The sequence below is a fragment of the Strix aluco genome, chromosome W (genome assembly GCF_031877795.1).
Source record: "Strix aluco isolate bStrAlu1 chromosome W, bStrAlu1.hap1, whole genome shotgun sequence".
Lineage (NCBI taxonomy): Eukaryota > Metazoa > Chordata > Aves > Strigiformes > Strigidae > Strix > Strix aluco.
In genome coordinates this window covers 3,234,937-3,249,624 of record NC_133970.1, presented here as the reverse complement: position 1 = coordinate 3,249,624, position 14,688 = coordinate 3,234,937, and the positions used below count along the sequence as shown (strand labels likewise).

The 14,688-nt window shown below is 42.6% G+C and overlaps 1 long non-coding RNA gene across 1 annotated transcript in view; it reads right to left on the bottom strand.

The window, feature by feature from the left end:
• Nucleotides 1-5,880: 5,880 nt before the first annotated feature.
• LOC141917803 (uncharacterized) overlaps nucleotides 5,881-14,688 on the bottom strand; it is a 61,366-nt gene continuing 52,558 nt past the window's right edge. The window contains exon 2 of the long non-coding RNA XR_012621469.1: nucleotides 5,881-6,968. This is a non-coding gene — a long non-coding RNA (uncharacterized LOC141917803). The remainder of the gene's footprint in view (nucleotides 6,969-14,688) is intronic.

Genomic DNA, 14,688 nt, shown 5'->3' with positions numbered 1-14,688 from the left:
ACAGGGGGACATGGATTATCATGAAGGGTTAAGTAGCAAATCTGATCAACTCACTATCCCTATCCCTCTACCTCCAAAACTCCACACTCTATCATCTGGTAAACACCATTGTTTACCTGCCAACACATCAAACCCCAATATATTTCCCTTATAAGGGCTTAAAGCCACCTCCACAGCTGTCATCCTCTTTTTCCCTGGTAACCAAAACTGCATTTGCACTATGGGACATTTTTCTACCACCCCTGTCACACCTATTACGTTTATAAGCTTCCTTGATGGTTTAAGTCCTAACTCAGTGGCTTCTTGTCTAAGACCCTAATTTAGGGCCCTGTATCAATTAAAAATTCTAAACTTATCTGTCTAGGACCCACAGGCATATGTATATAGGGCTCCTTGTCGATGGACCATTGGTAGGAATTCACCCTATGGAGTGGACAGCCTGACCCCCAAACTGTGGCTTCTAGTTTTTTGACTCTTTCAATTCCCCTCTCAATGATACAAAAGGGTTAAATTTCCCTTCCTGAGGGTGTGCGGTTGCCTGCATTTCCCTTTGCTCATCATTCCTTCCTGGATAGTAAGGTCGACTTGACCTGTCCCAGGGCGATTCAAACTCCCAATGAAGAGGCTGCTCAAGTTGGAGATTTTGGCTGACTTGCTGGACCTTCTGATTTCTGTCCATACCACCACCTGGGTCAGTCCATCCCATCTCACGCTCATAAACAACCGCATCATGTCACACTTCCACCCATATTAATACATGCACAAGAGGGGTTGGAGGGTTTTGCTGGTTGCATTCAATGGCCCTTTACACCCTTTCTCTAAGGGACTGGACATATATCTTTAAGGCATCTAGGAGTCCTCTAATAAGAGGTTTAAGGTGGCTGGGGTCCACCGGTGAAGCAATTGGTATTCCATGCCACCCCCTCTCATACATTGCCTGAATGCAAGCTGCCTTTTGTATACTCCCTCTGCCAATTTTGATAATCCCTTTACCTTGATTGTAACAGGTTGCCCCCTTCTCCTTGGGGTCCACGCCCCCAGCCCAGTAAGCCACTCAAGATGTTATTGACTGGTTACCCACTGGTCTGTCACTTAAAAACACTCTGGGACCCTAGAACCCTCCTGCTTCCTCATCACTCAACAGGATTTGACCTCCCCCACCCCCTTAAACCCTCCACAAATACTCGGTTTCAGTTTCACCTGGCTTACGTGAAAACTTAGCCTGGAGTTCGCTAAGCTAAGGTCCTGTCCAGGGGGTCATGCAGACAGTGGTTTGGGGGTTCCCACCTTGCAGACCTATATGCCTTTCTGTTTTAATGAGAGGTTGTGCATTTCTTTCCTCCAATTCATCTATTTCATCCAAACTACTTTCATTGGACTCTCCCCTGATATCCCCATCCCACTCCTCAAAGTCTACATTCATAATTAACTTTTAAATCTGGACAATACCTGGGTGTTTTTACTCATGCCAACATAATTTTGATTTTTTTGTTCCAATAACTGCATTCTCTCTCTATTTCTCATAACAATTCTGTCCTTAATCAATTTCCAATTGCTTCTCTAAATTATCTTTCTTCGCTACCACAAAGTAATCCTGCACCTGAATCAAACAAGCACCTAAGCTGGTGCACATATTTCCTTTACCTCTGTTGTCCCAAAAACTTCCATGGCTTTGTTCCAACTTTCTCACAACTGCCACTGGATCAAACCACTTCTCCTTCACAGTACATCTGGGGGAGAAGGGACACAACTGTGCCTCCATAATAGCTCCACTATCACCATCCTTCTGACTACACCAATTAAAGTATTGCAGAGGCTCTCAAGATAAACAGATAACAGTTAAAATAAAATTTATTTTGAAGACAATCACTTGGCACTCCAGCAAACATATAAATAGCAGATCCAAATGTCTGTGAGAGGAGAACAAAAACTATTACTACACAGATTCCTAGGATTTAATGACAATCCAAAATGCTTAGTCACTCACCTAAAAAAGTGAGGGCTTTCAACCTCAAGGAATTTCTTTGGGCAATGTCCTGACCCATAGGGGAAACCTCAAGGAGTTTCCTTGGGCAGTGCCCTTACCCAAGGGGAGAGTCCTCAACCACAACACACTACTCCAGGGGGGACTAGCTCAAAATGGTTCCCCCAGGGGACTCCATTTATACCTGAGCCTAATCTGCTCTGTGGTCAATATCAGCCCTTATTGGCTGAGGGCCCCAATTACTGTAAAGCCCTGAGAACAAGGGCATGGAAAAAAGAAATCAATGGCTGCTACATTTCAGCAGCCAGGAAGCCCCATTTTTATTGGGTGGGTGCACCTGCCACATAGGTATGTTCCAATGATGCTAAAATAGAATACAAAGAGGATTTCAGTGGACTCACTGTTCCAGCACCTTGACATAATTTAACCAATAGGTTATGATAAGAAGAACCAGCTGGCTTTTTCCAGTATGCAGGATCTTTAAGCCTGCAGCTGATTTGTGTAAACAGTTATTTTCTCACTAATCTCTTATATGAGGAGACTTCCTGTGAATTGTATAATTGCAAGTAGAAAAAATACAGTGAGCAAATATATCACTGGGAGAGCCCATACCATGAAAGGAAAACAATAGGTGTTTTTCTCTGTTCTTATTATTAGCATTGATATATATATATATATTCTAAACATGTATCACACAGTTTGGTCTGCCACAGGAATGGCTGAAAATTCAATTATTTCCACCATTTCTATCTCCAAGATGAATATCTCCCACCACTACTAATTCAATATGAGGTATACACAGAAACTGGGACAGGTGACTGGAAAAACATAGTGACAACCAGTAGGGATGGAGCTGTTAACTTTTGATGTTTCTGAGTAGTACAGAAAGCTTGAAAGTGAAAGGGGAGGAAAGGTGGAATTAAAAACAACACACAGCAAAAGCATGGGGAGAAAATTGGATGAGGAATTAATGGCAAAGACTGAAGAGGTAGGAAGTATGGCACACCAGTAAGGGGTGAAGTATTTTAGTAGTTGATGTTACAGTGGAATGAGGGGTGTTGGTTCCTTAATCTGGAAGGGGTTTTTTTCTGCATGTGTATACATTCAGTTGATCTCAGACATCAGGGGGAAAAAAAGTTTCTGTTGTATTATGACCCAAATCCTTTCATTTCTACAGGTGTATTGGGCCTGGCTGAGATAGAGTTAAATTTCTTCATAGCAGCTCTTATGGTGCTGTTTTAGATTTGTGACCAAAACAATACTGATAACATAGTTCTAGCTATTGCTGAACAGTGTTTGCACAGCATCAAGGCCTTCTATGTTTCTCACTCTGCTTCCACAGTGAATAGATTAGGGGTACACAAGAGGTTGGGAGGGCACACAACCAGGCAGGTGACCTGAACTAATCAAAAAGATATTCCATGCCATATAACATCATGCTTAGCAATAAAAAGGGAAAAGAGGGGGTTTTAAGGAGGTTAGCCATCATTTGCTTGGGATCTGCCTGGGCATTGGTCTATACGTGGTAGGTGATAAGTGATTGCCTTTGCATCACTTGTTTTGTTTTCTTTCTCTCTACTTACACTTATCCTTCACTTATTAAACTGTTTTTTAAATCTTGACCTCCAAGTTTTCTTTATTTTACTCTTCCTTTCCTCTTCCCCTGTCCCACTGGGGGTGTGTGCGAGCAGCTGTGTGGTGCTTAGCTGCCCACCAGGGTTAACCCACAAGAGGCAATGACTCAGAATATATATATTGATAATTTGTAGCATTGTCACTAAATTTCCTTCAACATGAGCATTAAATTTCACACTACCTTAGTTGTATAAATAAATATTATTAGTAAACTATAGTAATGGTACCAGTTGAGAAGTAAAAAGCCCACCAACCAAAAGGATGCAGGAGAGACTCTTCACCTCTGTGTTAGGATGTCCCCCACCAGAAGGGCTGGGGATAGTGCCGGGGCCCTTTTCTCCTCCCATCTTGTTGCAACTGTGAGATCAGGTATGTTCCCAGGCTTGCTGGGGGAAAGGAGGAGATATAGCAAATCTTGTGTCCCTAAGAAAGACAGAACATTTACTGCAGAAATCTGTTTGTGCAGAATGGCTGCAGGTTTAATATCAATCTGTAATTCAAATCAGTGTCCTAGGCTATTAAAATACTCTCAGACATGGTGTTGATGGACAGGTTTGCCTAAAAGGATATCTAAAATAAACCTTACCTCAGAATGAGTCTTTTCAGATGTATTGGGTTTGCCTGGCAAGGTTTTGGTAGCAGGGAGGCTTCAGGGGTGGCTTCTGTGAGAAGACGCCAAAAGCTTCTCCCCATGTCTGACAGATCCAATGCCAGCCAGCTCCAAGATGGACCTGCCGCTGGCCAAGGCTGAGCCAGTCAGTGATGGTGGTAGCGCCTCTGTGATAACATATTTAAGAAAGGGTAAAAAAATGCTGTGCAACAGCAGCCGCAAGAGAGGAGTGAGAATATGTGAGAGCAACAACTCTGCAGACACCAAGGTGAAGGAGGGGGAGGAGATCCTCCAGGTGCCAGAGCAAAAACTCCCCTGCAGCCCCTGGTGCAGCCCATGGTGAGGCAGCTGTGCCCCTGCAGCTCATGGAGGTCAATGGTGGAGCAGATCTCCACCCGCAGCCCATGGAGGACCCCACACCAGAGCAGGTGGATGCACCTGAAGGAAGCTGTGACCCTGTGGAGAGCCCGCGCTGGAGCAGGCTCCTGGCAGGACTTGTGGCCCCGCAGGGAACCCATGCTGAAGCAGCCTGTTCCTGAAGGACTGTGCACCGTAGAAAGGACTCATGCTTGAGCAGTTTGTGCAGAACTGCAGCCTGTGGGAAGGACTGATGATGGAGAAGTTTGTGGAGGACTGTCTCCCATGGGAAGGACCCCATGCTGGAGCAGGAGAAGAGTGTGAGGAAGAAGGAGCAGCAAAGACAACGTCTGGTGAACTGACTGCAACCCCCATTCCCCATCCCCCTGTGCCACTTGTGGGGGAGAGCTAGAGAAATCAGGAGTGAAGCTGAGCCTGGGAAGAAGGGGGGGGGGGGGGGGAAGGTGTTTTTTAGATTTGTTCTTATTTCTCATTATGCTACTCTGATTTGATTGTTAAGAAATTAAATTAATTTCCCCAAGTTAAGCCTGTTTTGCCCATGATGGTAACTGGTGAGTGATCTCCCTGTCCTTATCTTGACCTATGAGCCTTTCGTTATATTTTTCCCCCCCGTCCTGTTGAGGAGGGGGAGTGATAGAGCAGTTTGGTGGCCACCTGGTGGCTAGCCAAAGTCAACCCACTACATCAGGAGGTTTATAAAGCTACCTACTAGTTTGTTTCCTGGTCTCCTCCTGGCTGCATTTCTCATGTCTCCTTACACTTATTCATAGATGTGCAGCAGATTTCCAGGATCCACGAGCGCATCTAGCAAAGAACAGCTTTATGCTGACTTTCCATGCAGAACAGGATCGGTGCCTAAGCAGTGACTGAGCCATGCCAGCTCTGGGGCTACTGACTGAACATTGCTGAGAGGTGATGTTAGGCAGTTCATGCAGGAATCACAGTGCTGGGCCTGGGAGGAGGCTTTGCCCAAGGCCTCCAGGGTACCCTTGTGCCAGCTGAACTGCACTCAGAGCCAGGAAATAGTAAAGTTTTGCAAACTATTTGAACTTTACCAGCTCAGTATAGGGATGCTGTCTGCCTTTATACTAAAGCATTTTAACACTGTGACATCTAGTGTACCTGTATGCAGGAAGTACTGTAAATAACCCAGCATACTAATAGCTGAAGTGTGGCTTTTCAGGTTCCCAACCCTATCTCACAAACAGCTGAAACTGATTCTTCAGTTATAAGTTACATGCTGTCGTGGATAAAAATATTAACATGGTAATGATTTAGCAGCAAATCAAGATTTATTAATGACTAGAAGTACTTAACCATTAACCAATTTAAGGATTTACAAAGTAATTCAGTAAAATATGTTATGATTAGAACAGCAACTTAACTACGGATTCAATCATGACAAGAGTCACACTAACTTACTATAAGGTATCCTAAATCAATACATATATATATGTGCATTCACAAACACAAGACATACAAACACACAGACAGACAAAAAGCATTTGGATTCAGTGAAATATGTATCTACCCACACTTATGAAAATAACTATGTATATCCAAACACATTGGTAGATAGAGAGCGAGTAGGTGAAAGAGAAGCTAGCTCAAAGTTAAAATTTCCCTCTTCTCGAGTTTAGAGTAAATACTCACAATGCATTGGCATTCCTTGACAGGCAATAACTGAGACTCGAGCGGGTTGACTTTGCCCTGGGCTCCTGTCAGTTCTAACAGCGGACAGGAGTTGATACCTGAGAGGTGTCTCAACTCAGGAGAGATGCTGGTCACAGGCCCATTGTGATCCAGGAGAGCTTGAAGGGTCTCACTTGGGATCACTGTTTATAGGGTCCAAGATAATTGACTTTTGTCAGGTACTTTTTCACTCTGGCCCAGCTCAAACAATTAAGTATTCTGGTGTCTTCCACCAGTTGCACAAGAACTTGATGGATGTGCAATTCTCTTATTGTTCTCCCTTGACCACATGCTAGGTAAAGGCATACCAGGCTGTCAGGAGGTGATGGGCTGTTATAACCATTCCCAAGCAATAGTGAGAGCAGGAACCAGGCTCATCAAAGGGGCACCTTAATGCTCTGGTTCACTGCCATTTGCAATCCATACTGCCCTAGGTTGGCATGTGGCCCAAGAGAGGGGTTGAAATCGCACCAAGCACTGAGCAGCCCAGCAAGGGGGGGGGGGGGGGAAGGGGGGGGGCAGGAATTGCACCACCACAATCCACCTCATGACTAAAGTCAATTTATCTTGTCCATAGAGTGGCAGTGTGGTTGCCCCTTGCCTCTGCCTATAAACAGAGGATGCCGTAATCCAATTATAATTTGAGGGAATTTTGTGCTTGATTAGCTTCTATTAGTTAATAAAAGTTTCATTATTTCAGGGAAGTATACACACAGAGAAACTTTTGCAACTGCGTAATCTGTTTAAGCATCCTCCAAACCTTAATATGCAACATTATTATAAGCAGTAAACATATTAAAGTTAGAGTTAGAAAAATCACAACTGGGTGAATCATGGAATTAAACAGTCTTGTTGCTGTTGGTGACCATCTGAATAAGACTTCCTGCAGGAGATATGGGGGCAGTGCAGACTATCAGTGTGATTTAGCAATGCCAATTTTATTGTGGTGAAGCAAGCCTTTTATAATGCAGGTGAGAATCACATGATACAATCACATGGTATAATTCTTTCTGATTGGACAGTTGGCTTTGCACATGCTCCTTAAGCTCTCTCTTCTGATTGGATGAAAACTGCCACATTGACATTGTACAAACTTCCTTCTCCGCCCAAACCCACACCCTGAAGTTGTTTAACTTCCTGTGTTCTTCTTCATTCTTTCCGGGTTATGTCCTTGCCGACGCTGAGGCTTTACCAGTCTTGCTCATATGCAGGATTGCTCCCACGTCCATTTTCTCGCAGGGACTCCTTCCGAATCCCCACAACTTCCCACCATCGGTGTTCTCCATCCCTTTTGACTCTCGTTAACACTTGATATATTTCTTTTACATCATGCTGGACTGTGATAAGAGTCTTTTGTCCATTTTCTTGTGCTTGTTGTAGAAGGTTGATTAAATCAGGGTGCTGGAGGAGTTGCTTGATTATGGTTAGATTCATCCCAATAGTTCCACTCTTTTTAGAGACCAACTAGAGTTAAAGAGAACTTGCTGTTGTCCTGTATTTTTAATTATGTAAGGGCCTGTGTTATAAATGTGAGGAGACAGTTTAATAGGAGGACAAGTCAGTAAAGATGGCTGTTGAATTTCGATTTTGAACTGAAGAGCCAAGCTGTGTTTTAGATTCAATATAGGATTTGGTATGAGAAGAATGTTGATAATACACTGATGTTTTCAGTTGTTGCTAAGAAATCAAGGACTTTTCAACTTCCCATGTCCTGCCCATGTGCAGGTGTACAAGAAGCTGGGAGGGAGCAGAGCTAGAGCAATAGACCCAAACCAGAAAATGGAACATTCCATATCATCTAATGTCATGCTCAGTATATAGAGGAGGGTTGATCAGGAAGCTCACTCTCCCTTCCAGGATTGTGGTTTCAGGATTCTCTCTTCTCTGGGATCACTAGCTGGGAACAGGCTGGGCATCGCTCAGTGGGTGGTGAGCAATCACATTGTGCATTACTCATTTGTATTTTCTATTATTCCTGCTATTATTATAATTTTTATTTTAATTTTATTTTATTTCAATTATTGTTTTTATCTCAACCTACAAGTCTTCTTACCTTTACCCTTCCAACTCTCCTCCCCATTCCCCAGGGTGGGGGAGGGTAAGCGAGCGGCTGCCTGGTGTTTGGCTGCCAGCCAGGTTTAAATCACAATCCTACAATGGAAGAAGGCTTTTTACCTAAAATAAAGACTCTTGAAACCAAGATTAGTTTAGAGAGGAGATATCGCTTTATTCTGCGCAGGGTGCTAGGTAGAAAACATCCACAAGTCAAGCACACCACACCAAAGAACTTCAAAGTATTTATACACTCCAAACTACATGATTACATAATTACTACAATGATTATTGGTTACTTACTTATCACCTCTATCCCTCATCGGTTAATAACATGCTCACTTCTATTTAAAATTACAGTGGGTTTTTAATTTTCTGCACAAGCTCAAAGGGTGAGGGTCTTTATGCGGGCAGGGGTCTTCGAACCAGTGGGTGTGATTTTTACTATTATAATGAGGATAGTTCTTCCAAAGGACACTCTAATCTCTAATTAAACTGATTTACATTTTAACAAGCTTCCATATTCCAGGATGATTCTCTTTAAGGATGGTAGCTCCTGATTAGAAGTTACTTACTAATTATTGTTGACAGTTTGAAGAACAGACTGACCTAGCTGATGTGTCCAATCTGTCCTATTTGATGAGAAACATTTGTATGGACAATAATACGTACTATGTGGCCTTGGGTGCGATGAGAAACAGTTGTGCGGCCTACAGTTTCCCGGTAAACAATACATTCTTTCCCATGGATAGCAGGCACATAAACTTTAAGCAACTCTGAACAAGGCCTCTTGTTCAGGGTAACAGGCTCAGAGAAGATAGGCAAGGATGATGTGCTCATGAAGCTCAGAAAAGGATGTTGGGAAAGACCACAGCTTTGGTAAAGGAAGCTGAACTTATCTCAACACCAAGGGGACCGAAAGGTGTCATTTGTTGTAAATAAAAGACTGTATCAGTTGAGTGGGTCAACTGGTTATGTAAATGGCCTTCCTAACATAATCAATAGAAAGTATTATCTTCCTGAGCCAGCCAGACCAACATGGGGGAAGGGTATATGTGTCTCAACCCAACATGAGTATAAAAATCAAACAACCAACAAAATGAACTTTGCAGAGAGCAATGGGCTTGAGCTGACTTCAACCCACATATTCCCAACAATTGGGGAGATCCAGTGTCATGATGGTGTGCATATAGAGACTGGTAACAGAAATCAAGTTTGTATTGTGATCCAACTGTATATTGCAATTGCTATATCGTGCTTGTGTTGTGATTTCAGTATATTGCTGTATTACTTTGAAGGGAAGTTGCTACAAGTACACTTGAAATTGCTAATGTACAGGGACCTGTAAAGTAGGACATTTAATTTTAATGTTAACCATCACTTGTGTTTTACAAGCTTTTATTTTTCCTGTATTTTACTGCAATGTATATAATTTCATTTATACTCTTTTCCTAGCTACCCTCTGTAGTCATTACCCACTTGTAAGATGTTTTGAAACCTGTAACTCCTTGCCTAGTGGAGATAAGACAGACCTTGGACAGTCTGGTAAACTCCCTGAGTACATCCCTAATAGCAGGAATCTAAAAACCAAGTGTCTAAGAAGATGCCAGTGTCAAGATAAGCAACTGGAAGCTGGTCTAAACTAACCTCCTTGGAACAAACAGGAGCTGAAGGACAGATGAGCTAACTCTATGGACATGAGAAACCTAAAATTCAACTAGCGGACAGTGTGAGGAAGACTACGTGGACCCCTAAGGAGGGGAGAAGACCCTCACTCTATTTTTACTACGCATGCTCAGACTATGTAAATGAATTCTAAGAACCCATTAGCATAAGACTGCCTTTTCTAAGAAATCTAATGCACACGTATGCTTTTTGTGTATATTAGTCAGAGAGTTTTGTTAGTAAGTGCGGCACTTGTGGTGGAGCGATCCCCAGTGCTGCCCAGCGCTGCGAATAAAGAATCCCTGCTGAACAGTTGTACTCAATTCTGACTGTTGAGTGAAGCTCTTTGTTTCAACTTTTCTAAATCAAAACCCCATGTAACATCAAATATCTTCAAATAAATACATTTAGCATTAAATCGTTTGACGTAGTGAAAACTCAATAAGCGGAGTTATTAAGCAGGTATTCCTTTATTACGGCGCCGGGTGTGTGTGGGATCTCTCCTCCTAATGCACACACCCAGGAGTTAAAAGCCCTCAGGCCATTTAGGCAGTATACATACATATGCATGAGTTTTCCAAGAAAAGGCCAGAGTATTCAAATGATTTCCCAGAAATCATTTACATAGTTCCTGCCCAACCGTGAATGCTCTGTAAAATGTGGTGCTGGTCGTTGGGTGTTCTCTGGTGGTCGTTTGATGAAGGCTCGAAGTTTTCCTCTCTGGTAAACTTCTGACCTTTTGCCAGTTTCTGCTGAGCTGTGTGCTTTGGGTGGTCAGAACCGGTCTCCGGTCTCTGTATAATCCCATTGTCTCTAGGCAGGCTGTATCTCCCTTATCTTCAAGGACCTGTTGTTTTTATCAGTTCTCTGCAGCTAGGTGGGCAAAAGGCTCAGAGTCTTAAAGGTACAGATTAGTTATTAACTTTTTCCCCTCATCACATTAAACCCTCCTTGTGTGGAATATCTGAAAGAACCTGGTCTATTTGACTCTGACAAACACTTATTGGTTATTTTTAAGCAGACAACAACACAGTGCAGAAATAATGAATAACAATGTGACTTCAGTTTTATACTTGCATAATTCAATTCAAATAATTTTAGGTCACTCAGGTATAAAACTGGAGTGATGAGATGGTAAGCCAATGACTGTATATAAAAATGCATTCCTCGAGAAAAACGCAACATCAGCTTGCTTTAACAGAGGGTGCTTATCACAGTATAATACTAAATCAAGTCTAACTGTCTTGCCTCTGATGACAGTATCTGAAGATTCAGAGGAAAGTAACTACCTGACTACAAGCATGTATTCTATATCAGGCAGATGTTTTGCACCGGGGGTTGATGGTCCATCTGTAAGAGACAATAATATAGATAATCTTACGTCCCTTTAGATGCTGGGCCCCTGAGTTGTACAACATTGAACAGGACTGATCCATATACAGCACGCTGTGCAGACCCCATCTGTAGAAAGGATTACCCCACTGTGGTCATTTGAGTTATTATAGGATTTTTCTTAAAAGAAAACAAATCTATTCATCATTTCTACAGTCAAAACATTAGGATGTTCTCATGAGAACTTCCTGCTGCACTTTTAGATAAAGGCAAAGACACGCACATGGTGTAATCACCGGGTACCAAGTGAGAGCTGCCTACAGGCTCCTCTGTTACAATGAGCTGGCTGAGTTTATCCTGTGGCCAAGGAATCTGTGCAGCACAACACAGGCCTGAAGGCCATGCTGTGCTCTGCAACACAGCACAGAACAACACAGGCCTGGACCTACTCAGGTTAACTGCTATGTGGATCCCTACCTCCCCGATGTACAGTGGTCTCCCTGTTAGGATCACTACAGCAGATTATTCCCATTTCATCTCGCTTTTCAAGAAAATGACTGACATCCCAAAACATGCTTAATATCCCTTCCAAACTGTTTGTTGTTATTCATAGCAACTCTGAACATTCTTAATGTAGGTAGTGCTAAGATTACTAATGAATAAGGATCATGAAACTGCCCGTTTGATTTATGAAACTAGTATTTTGAAATCAATTAGGCAAGTCAGTACTGCTTCACTGTTTCCTACCAATTTCTTTTTAATTTTTACCCCTGTACCTTGTCTGTGACTGTAACTCATCAATGAGAAACACTTTATTAGCTTGCATTTGAGAAACACCTGTGAAATGCCACAAAGGAATTAGGGCATGTTTCTCCAAACAGGTGACACAGTGGATAGTCCAGCTGAAGTGCCTCTATACCAATGCATGAAGCAGGGGTAACAAACAGGAGGAATTGGAAGCCACTGTGCAGCTAGAAAGCTACAAACTAATTGCTATCACTGAAATGTGGTGGGACAGAGCTGTCTTTGAAAAATAGTGATGAACAAGTTGAGAGCTTATGGGTAAACTGACAGAGGGTAGATTTAGACTGGACGTAAGGAAGATGTTTTTTACAATGAGGGTGTTGAGGCACTGGATGCCCCCTCGCTGGAAGTATTACTGTAAAAGCCAGCAGAGGAACTGTCTAAGACTCGTTTTGGAGCTTTAGAAAGCAGGCATTCTTTATTGCAGCACTGGGCGCACACACGAATAGCTTCGCAAAGGTGAGTGCACCCCAGATCTATAAGTGGCAGCCAATATACAGTGAGATTATACATGTTCATAACTTTTCTGAGGAATGAGTTACATATGCGTTAGATTTCCTGGAACTAATTACAATATCTGCATCCTAATTATGCATGTGCTTTCTTGCTGGGTGGTGGTCTCGAGGGGTCCCTGGTGCTCGTTGGTAGTCTTCCTCACCATGTCTGCTGGTTGACCTCAGTGCTCACACATGCTCACAAAGGTCTGTTTAGGAGGTGTTGTGCAGCTGTGTTGTGTCTTGAGCTGGTTTGTTTTAATTTGTCCCCTCCTTGTTCCTGTTATCTTCAAAAATAGGCCCCAACTGTCTTATTTATGACTGTCTTATCTTCAAACCCCTTTCTTCTTCACAAAAGCACCAACCTTCAGCTGTGTCTGCACATTCCAGAAGCTATATGGACATTGACCTACTTTATTCTCAGTAAAAAATATTTAGCAAGACAAAAGGCAAGACAAAGAGGAAAAAAAAAAATGTTAGCAAGACGTTTTGGCTTACAGAAGTGTTCAAGACAAGGTTGGATGGGGCTTTGAGCAACCTGATCTAGTGAAAGATATCCCTGTCCATAGCAGGGGGGTTAGAACTAGATTATCTTTAAAAGTCCCTTCTGACCCAAACCATTCTATTTGTCCAGCAGCTAGCAAGGCTGGCTGATTTGAGACTCAGTCACCACTCCATTACAAACATTAAACATATTGAGCTAATGGATGAAAGGGCAGCAAAGTAAACCATTCCAGTGAGACAAGTAAGAACAGATACAGGTTTAGAAGACTCTAGCACATGCACAGGAGGTGAGGGTTCACTTATGATCTGTCATCAGCTTACTTTCCTTCATTTGTAAATGCCCAACTTCTCCCCTATTTCCTCCATCAGTATTTGCTTTGCTCAGGGTGAAAGCTTTTGGAAAAGGAAACCTATTCCTATATTAGACTATTAGGAGGTTTCTGCACTACTTTGAGCTACAAAAATAAAATGTATCATCAATGAACCCTTTGAATACTGGGAGAACTTCCCAGTACAGGATGACAAAGCACCCAAATGAGCTGGGGGAGGATGGGAGACACTCTGCACTGCTGGTCTGAAAAAAAGAAAAGGCTGCCTCCTTCCCCTGCACCTCCAAGTCCTGAGCTGTCAACACCACTGCAAACCTTGCCACCTGTGCTGCAGCTCTTCCTCACCCCTGCACCACATGGCTTCACAGCTTCAGTGCCTGTGGGGCACAGCTTCCCCAGGGGCAGCAGTGATATAGTATACTTCATATTTGCTAAATTTCATGGTTAATGATTATGCTAGTAGCTATAGCTACTGCACACCTGGGGATAATCATAAGACTGGTCAGGTGAGACACTGAAATTTATAAAGAATAGGCTTTGATCTCCAAACCCTAGAAAATGACTAGAACATCCTGGACCATAAAGACAATGTATAGAATGTTATTGATTAATTGTAGTTTAGTGGGAAATAACCACTTCTCAATTTTTAGTGATCAATAAAATTTTATTAGCAAGCGGCGAGTGAGCAAAACAGCGCTGGGTGTGCCGGGAGTCTCTGCTCTACCAGGACACACACCTGACCCGGCAGAACCGAGTCCCTTTATAGTGTAGGCTTCATCCATATTCATGATGGGCGTACCCTGAGGGGTCTGCAAAGTTGTAAACAAGTTTTCGCGGGCTTGTCTCAGGTTTCCCTCACAGAAGGGGGGATGACTCAGCACAAGTGTTTTTGTAGTGGCTTGAAGATGGGGGCCATTTTAGCTCCCTTCTAACAACTGATTTTAACAATAGAAACTATATACATATATCTTATTTCTTATTTACATAAGAGAATTACAAAACTGTTCGGCCACAACATCCTGACTACAACTTCTTTTTCCCCTTGAGATTTGAATAACAAATACCATATATGTTTTATTACATAGAATTGTGTTGAGAATGAGTTATTTGACAATCTGGCAAAGTGATTAATTGATCAGTTAACTTGGCAATGAAACCAACTTTTGGGTGTCCTTAAAGTGAACTGCCTTCATTATAATACTAAAAACC